Here is a 7118-nt window from a genome sequence, read left to right on the forward strand (position 1 = left end):
CCACACTTTATCTTCTATAACGTAGCTTTCTTAGTATAACATTATAGGCTTCATAGGTGCTTACTACAATACTTAGGTACCTATGTGGTACAATGAGTCAGAAAGATCTTCAGTCAGAAAGACTGGAGTTTAATTATAGTCTCAGATTCTTATTAGCTGTATGATTTTGAACAAGTCACCTAACCTTTTTTTTTTTTTTTTTTGCTTCAGTTTCTTCAACTGTAAAATGGGAATAATTACAGCACCTACCTCCCAAAATGGTTGTGAAGATCAAATCACAAATTTGTAAAGTACCTGCTGCCTAGTAGATACTATATAAATAACTGTAGTAAGTAGTAGTAGTAGTGGTGTTGGTGGTGGTGGTGGTAATTGTGGTAGTAATAGTAGTGGTGGTGGTGGTGGTAGTAATTATTATGGCATTTTTTCCTAGTGACAGAGGTGTAAGATGTCTCTACCCAACATTTTCTAAGTTGGGAAAGGTGTTCTCTTTCCTCACTCCTCTTCTACCCCAAAGGGGGCATGTTTAGTACATGTAATCTATTGTCAGAAATCAGCACAGTTCACATTTGTTATCATCTCTAATTCACTTCATTTTAAATGGTTGCATGGGCTAACTGTTGCTTTTTCATTACCTTTTCATTGCTTAAAGTTCCAGTTCATTAAATAAAGAAGTGAACTAAAACCACCAAAATTTCTCTCCATTTTGCATCCTGAAAAACTACTTCTCATCATGTTTTTAAGAGCGTAGTTAGAATTTCATTTCTCCCATCTCTTCCCTTTGTATGTAAGCTTATCATCATATAACATAACAAATAAGTGAAAGAAACAAATGAGGGCAATGCTATGTATATAGTGTAATACAAAGTTATATCCATTCATTTTAGTTAGGAAAGCTACTGTTAGTTTTTGAGATAGCTAACCTAGACAAAAGAAAGAAAGAAATTGGATAGTCTTTGCTAGTTAACTGATGAGATGTAAATGGGCTTTGTGAATGTGTAGTTCCAGCAAGAAGAGGCAGAAATTATGATATAGAGACTACAATTAAAATGGATTAATTTGCAATACTTCTTATTTTAATTACTATATTTGACATGAGAATGGATTACCTTTCAAAAGTTTCTGCCCTTGTTACCAACTCTTAAGAGAATGAGAAATCAAATAATCTGCTTATTCTTTGTATTCCATGGAACACCATCACTTTTCTTGGTTAGTCTGACCTCTCCAAGATTTTCATAGATAACTGAAAGAATTGAGTCCAGTTGGAGCCTCAGTAAATAGAGTTTAATGAATCCTGTAGAAATGTTAATTGCATGGAAATGACTTTTTTTAACCCAAGTCTGATAATCTAACAAAAGAGAAAATAGAACATATCTTCATTCTGATGACAATGCTTGCAACAAATCTGAAAAATAACATAATTTTAAACCCCCCACTCTTTGATTTCTGTTGGGAGCTTTTTAGGCAGAGAGAAAATGTCTAATGGCTACTCTTAAATTATCCTAAACTTGGAAAGATAATATTAATATTAAGGTTTTTCCCCCTAACCCAATTTCCTGTCAATTTGTTGAATTTCCTGGGTATGCAAGCATCATTAATGTTAAAAATTATTTAAACCCTTTATATTTCATTTCCTCTTCAATTGTAGTCCATTAAATGCAATTTGAGTATAAGTGGGCCTATTTCTTCTTCTTTATCCCAACCTATATCCTGTTTCTAAACCTATTTCACTGAGGAACTGCTACATTAAAGTAAAAGCAGGCAAAATGCCAAGAATTAATCTGAGCATGGAACCAAGGAAGAGAAAGTCATACTGTAGATATCTAGAAGGCACATCTAGTCTATTTTAGGTGGTTATGTAGGTACATAGTTTCCATTTAATACACATTGGAGAGTATCATTAATAAATGCTACATCATAAGAAAAGAAAACCAGACTTGTTTCAAACTCTAAAATCTACACCACGTTTCAATACTTAAACACTTTGATTTTCCAAATAATAATAGTAATAATGCAGTACCTATTCAAGGAAACATATTATCTAAATTTATTAACAAAATGGAAGCACAGAAGAAAACAAGGTATGATTCTTCCCTTACTTTTCAGATATTCATCCTATTTTATTTATTTATTGCATTGTCTATTAGTCAGTGCCTACATTTATAGACAAATATTCATCTTATTCAATAGAGAAGCATGCCAAAAATCTCACCTATAAAATACCACTATATGATGAATTTTCTGATAACAGTCTGATCTTTAGGCCCATAAGTGTATCACTTGTTGTGTTTACTTGCACTTGAATTTATACTTAAAAATTTTAAAGCTAGAGAGGAAATATCAGTCTGGTTTAATTTTTCTTTTCTTTTTGTTGAAGTTAAGAGAACAACTGACAGAGCAAATGCATCAGTTAACTAATGATTCTCAGCCCTAGATTTCCTTTTACTCTGACCCAGATGGTGATTTTGCCAGTTTTTCCCAATGTCTGGCTGAGTTGCAAACATGGATTAAAGGAAACTGATAGATTCTCAGTCTAGGCCAAACAGAATGCTGAAACTCAGGAAGAATCATCTGGAGATTGCATAAAGGGCATTTTTTTTTCTCAACATTTTTTTTTCCTTTTTGCCAACGAAGCCTGTAGTCTAAGGCCACTTTGATTCTTAAGTACTTACTAGTAAACACCAGTGGCTAAAATCCTGATATGTTTGACATTTTAAAATCTGAAATTAATGGAAAAAAAACAGAAAAGTAAGCTGATGATGCCATCAGTGCTTTCTAAACATATTTCTTTAAAGTTTTTTTTTTTTTTTTTTTTTCCTGCCAGCAATAGTCAATTGTATTAGAACAATGGATAGCTTTACAATTTGGCACTTGGTAGATATCAACAAATTGTCAACCATGGATATGATTTAAAATAAAAGAAATTATCCAATCCTTTGCTTCAAAACCAGGTGTGAATTTCCAGATAAGATGCTATTTATCCAATACTTAAAGGTTTACAAAGGGTTACCTTACAGTCATGAGTGGTATGCAAGTATATATGTATAAAAAATGCACATATATTAAGTATTTATGTAGAGAGATGTATGGATAGACATATATACTGATTTATGTATTATACATTCACATACTAATACAACCACACATGTCTGAATCCAGCTATCTATCAAGTGTGTGATATTTCAGAAGAGAAAATGAAGCTCAATGAGTTCATGAAACTTGTCCTTGATTCCCTAATGAACAAATGTTGGAGCCAGTAAACCAAATCCAGTGTTTATATGTTTGTATTCATTAAAACAATATTTGGAAAATCTCTTAATTCTTGTATCTATTTAAATAATTAGTTTTGGAAGTATGATTGTAGGGTCATCATATGATCATTGTATATATTTCATCCATTTCTAGTTTGGATGGAAACATATATTTCTACAAATAAACTTCTATGCATGTATGTGTAAATGTGACATATATAATATAACATAAACTCCTTAAAGATAAGGAATATATTGTTTTTTGTCTTTTCATCTCTCAATACCTGACAAAATATAGTCTACAGAAAATGTTACTTTTTAAGTCTTTGTTGCATTAGAAAAGATAAGATTCTAGAATTGATGGTTTTCTCTACTTCCTGGGTTATCAGTCATTGCTGAGGAAAATCACAAACAGTGTTGCATGTTTATGATGTGAGCTTTCTAGCATGAGAAAAATTTTGTAATCACAAGACTGATAGATAATCTCTCTCTCTCTCTCTCTCTCTCTCTCTCTACACATATATACTTAACCCCACCCCAAATATTTCCATAAGTAATTCAAAACTTCTCCAGTTATATCTATTCCTCCAATTGCTCAACTATTTTTTCAACTTTTTTCTTTTTTTAAATTCATTTAATATTTCCCCCAGTTACATTCAAAACAATGTTTTTATATTTATTTTTAAGATTTTTTGAATATTAGATTCTCTTCCTTTCCCACTCTCAATTACAAAACCACATGTTAAGTTAATCAAAGTATTGCCATAAAAGCCAAGTTGTGAAAGAAAACATAGATCTCCCACCTTAATGAATATAAAAATCCTCAAGAAAAATTAAGTTAAAATAAAGAGTGAGATAGAGAAAAAAATAGTAAATGCTTTGATCTGTATTCAAACTCATTGGTTCCTTCTCTGTGTATGGATAGGAATTTTCATCATTAAATCCTTCAGAGCAGTTATAGATGATAGTACTATTCTTCCTAGAACATTGCTATTATTTTTGTATACAGTATATTTCACTTTGTTCATTGAGTACTTTCCAGATTTTTCTTTTCTTATTTTTTTTGAGAGCATCCTGCTCATTACTTTTCAGAGAACAATAATATTCCATCAGAGAAACTTGCTTCATTTTTTTGCACTTAACATTGCTAATTACATTTTCCTCATTTATTCTCTCTCTCCTTCCATCCTGTCTCTCCTCAGAACTGTTTTACTACAAACTACTTCCTTCCCCAATATGCCCTCCCTTTTATTACCCTCTCCTGCTCCCCAAATCTCAATTCCCTCCTATTTTCCTGCAGGATAAGATAGATATCTAAACCCCCATGGGATATGTATGTTATTTCCTATTTGAGTCAATTTAGACTAGAATAAGGTTCACTTATTCTCTCTCTCTGCTCCCCCTCTTTCCTTCCACTCTAAATAATTTTTTTTTTGCCTCTTTTCTTCATGGTAGATAATTTATGCCATTCCACTTTTCCCTTTCCTTTTCTCCCAGTAAATTCCTTTCTCTCCTATTAATTTCAATAAACTTTGGATAAAAAACATGATCTTCATTTAGAAAAAGAACTATGGTGGAGATGTGATGTAAATCAACATATGCTATGTTCACTCTTTTTTCCGTTTTTTTTCCCTCACTCATGTTTTCCCTTTTGTTCTGATTTTTCTCTCTCAACATGATTCATAACAAAATATACATTTAAAAAGTTACTATCCATGTATAAGCAGAAAAAATAAAACAAATATAAATAAGTAAAAATATATTATCCCTTCATCTTCAACTCATATTTATGCCCTCTATATATACTACTAACTGCTATAATAATGAGAAAGTTCTAATGAATTACAAGTATCATCCTCCCATGTAGTTATATAAACAGATAAATCCTATTAAGTCCCTTATGATATCACTTACCTGTTTACCTCCGTATGCTTCTACAGAGTCCTGTATTTTAAAATGAAATTTTCCATTCAGTTCTGGTCTTTCCATCACAAAACCTGAAACTCCTCTGTTCATCGAATGACCAACTTTTCCTCTGAAGGATTATAATCAGTTTTGCTGAGTAGGTGATTCTTAGTTACAATACTAGCTCCATTGTTTTCTGGAATATCATATTCCAAGGCCTCAGGTTCTTTGATGTAGAACCTGCTAAATGTTGTGTTATCCTGACTATAGCATGACTATACTTGAGTTGTTTCATTCTGGATGCTTGCAATATTTTCTCCTTGACCTGGGATTTTCAGAATTTGGCTTTAATATTCCTGAGAGTTTTTATTTTGGGTTCTCTGTCAGGAGATGATAAGTGGAATCTTTCACATTTTATTTTATCCTTTGGTTTTAAAATATCAAGACAGTTTTCCTTGATAATTTCTTGAAAGATGATATCCTGGCTCTTATTTTGATCATGACTTTCGTGTAGACCAAGAATTTTTAAATTATATCTCCTGCAACTATTTTCCACATCTGTTGTTTTTCCAATGATATATTTCACATTATTTCCTAATTTTTCATTTTTTGGTTTTACTTTATTTTTCTTGATTTCTCAGAAAGTCATTAACTTCCATTTGCTCAATTCTATTTTTTAAGGAACAATTTTCCTAAATTAGCTTTTGTACCTTTCCCAATTGGCCAATTGTGCTTTTAAAGGCATTTTTCTGCCCATTCATTTTTTGTATTTCATTTTGCCGATCTCTCAATTGTTTCCCTAATTTTTCATCTATTTCTTTTATTTGATTTTCAAATTCCTTTTTGAGCTTTTCCACAGCTTGAGCCCATTTCTTATTTTTTCTTAGAGGTTTAGGATGTAGGAACTTTGACTTTGTTATCATCTTTGGTGTATATGTTTTGATCCTATTTTTAATATTCATTTTTATAAGAATTTGAGTCCCAAATATTTCACCTTCTCTCCCTTTCCTTCTCCCTTACCAAGATAGCAAGCAATCTGATATAGATTATATATGTATGATCACATTAAACATATTTACAAATTAGTTATTTTGTGAAGGAAAACTCATAACAAAACAAAGATTTTTTGGAGCATCATGTTAAGGGAATGAGCATGAAGGTTGATGTAAGATCTAATTAGCATTGTAGGAGGTTGAGGTTTTAGACGTAGTCATTACCATGGGTTGCTGAGATTTTGACTAATAGTGCAAGGCCCACTCCTGCCTCACAAGTTGAGAAGACTAGTAGGATTAAGGGGGCTTATGGACATTGAGCATATGTGGAAGTGGGTGATTAGGAGGGTTATAAGGATGAACAAGGACAACATTATACCCTCTAGGTATAGGAAGGAACAAAAGGGAAACATCTCAAGAAAGATAAAAAACAGAAAATAGTATGTTTCAATCTACCTTCAGATTCTTACTCTGGTTGTGTATAGCATTTTTTCCTCATGAGTCTTTTGAAATTATCTTGGATCATTGTATTTAACAGAGGTATCCTATCAATGATGATCATTGCATAATGTTGTTACTGAGTGCAATGTTTTCCTGGTTCTGTTTATTTTATTCAACATCAGTTCATATAAGACATTCCAGGGTTTTCTGAAATCTTTCTCATCATTTCTGACAGTTCAATAGTATTCCATTATATTCAGATACCACAACTTGTTCAATCATTGCCCAGATGATGAGTAGCCCTTCAATTTCCAATTCTTTGCCATCACAAAAAGAGCTGCAAGTATGCTTGTTTATGTAAACCCCTTTTCCTTTTTTATCTCTTTGGAAAACATACATAATAGTTTGTGTATTGTATGCTTTAGTAACAGTATGTATTTTGTATTTCTGGATCAAAGATTATACAAAATTTTGTAACCTTTTCGTGTAGTTCCAAAAGTCCTCTCCAGAATAGTGAGATACAGTCAAAATT

The 7118-nt window shown here is 31.9% G+C and overlaps 1 pseudogene; it reads right to left on the minus strand.

Moving 5' to 3' along the window:
* The window catches only part of LOC100935226, a 95710-nt pseudogene extending 90446 nt beyond the window's left edge, over nt 1-5264 (minus strand).
* Between the last annotated feature and the right edge of the window lie 1854 nt (nt 5265-7118).

Source organism: Sarcophilus harrisii, chromosome 3 (genome assembly GCF_902635505.1).
Source record: "Sarcophilus harrisii chromosome 3, mSarHar1.11, whole genome shotgun sequence".
Taxonomy (NCBI): Eukaryota; Metazoa; Chordata; class Mammalia; order Dasyuromorphia; family Dasyuridae; genus Sarcophilus; species Sarcophilus harrisii.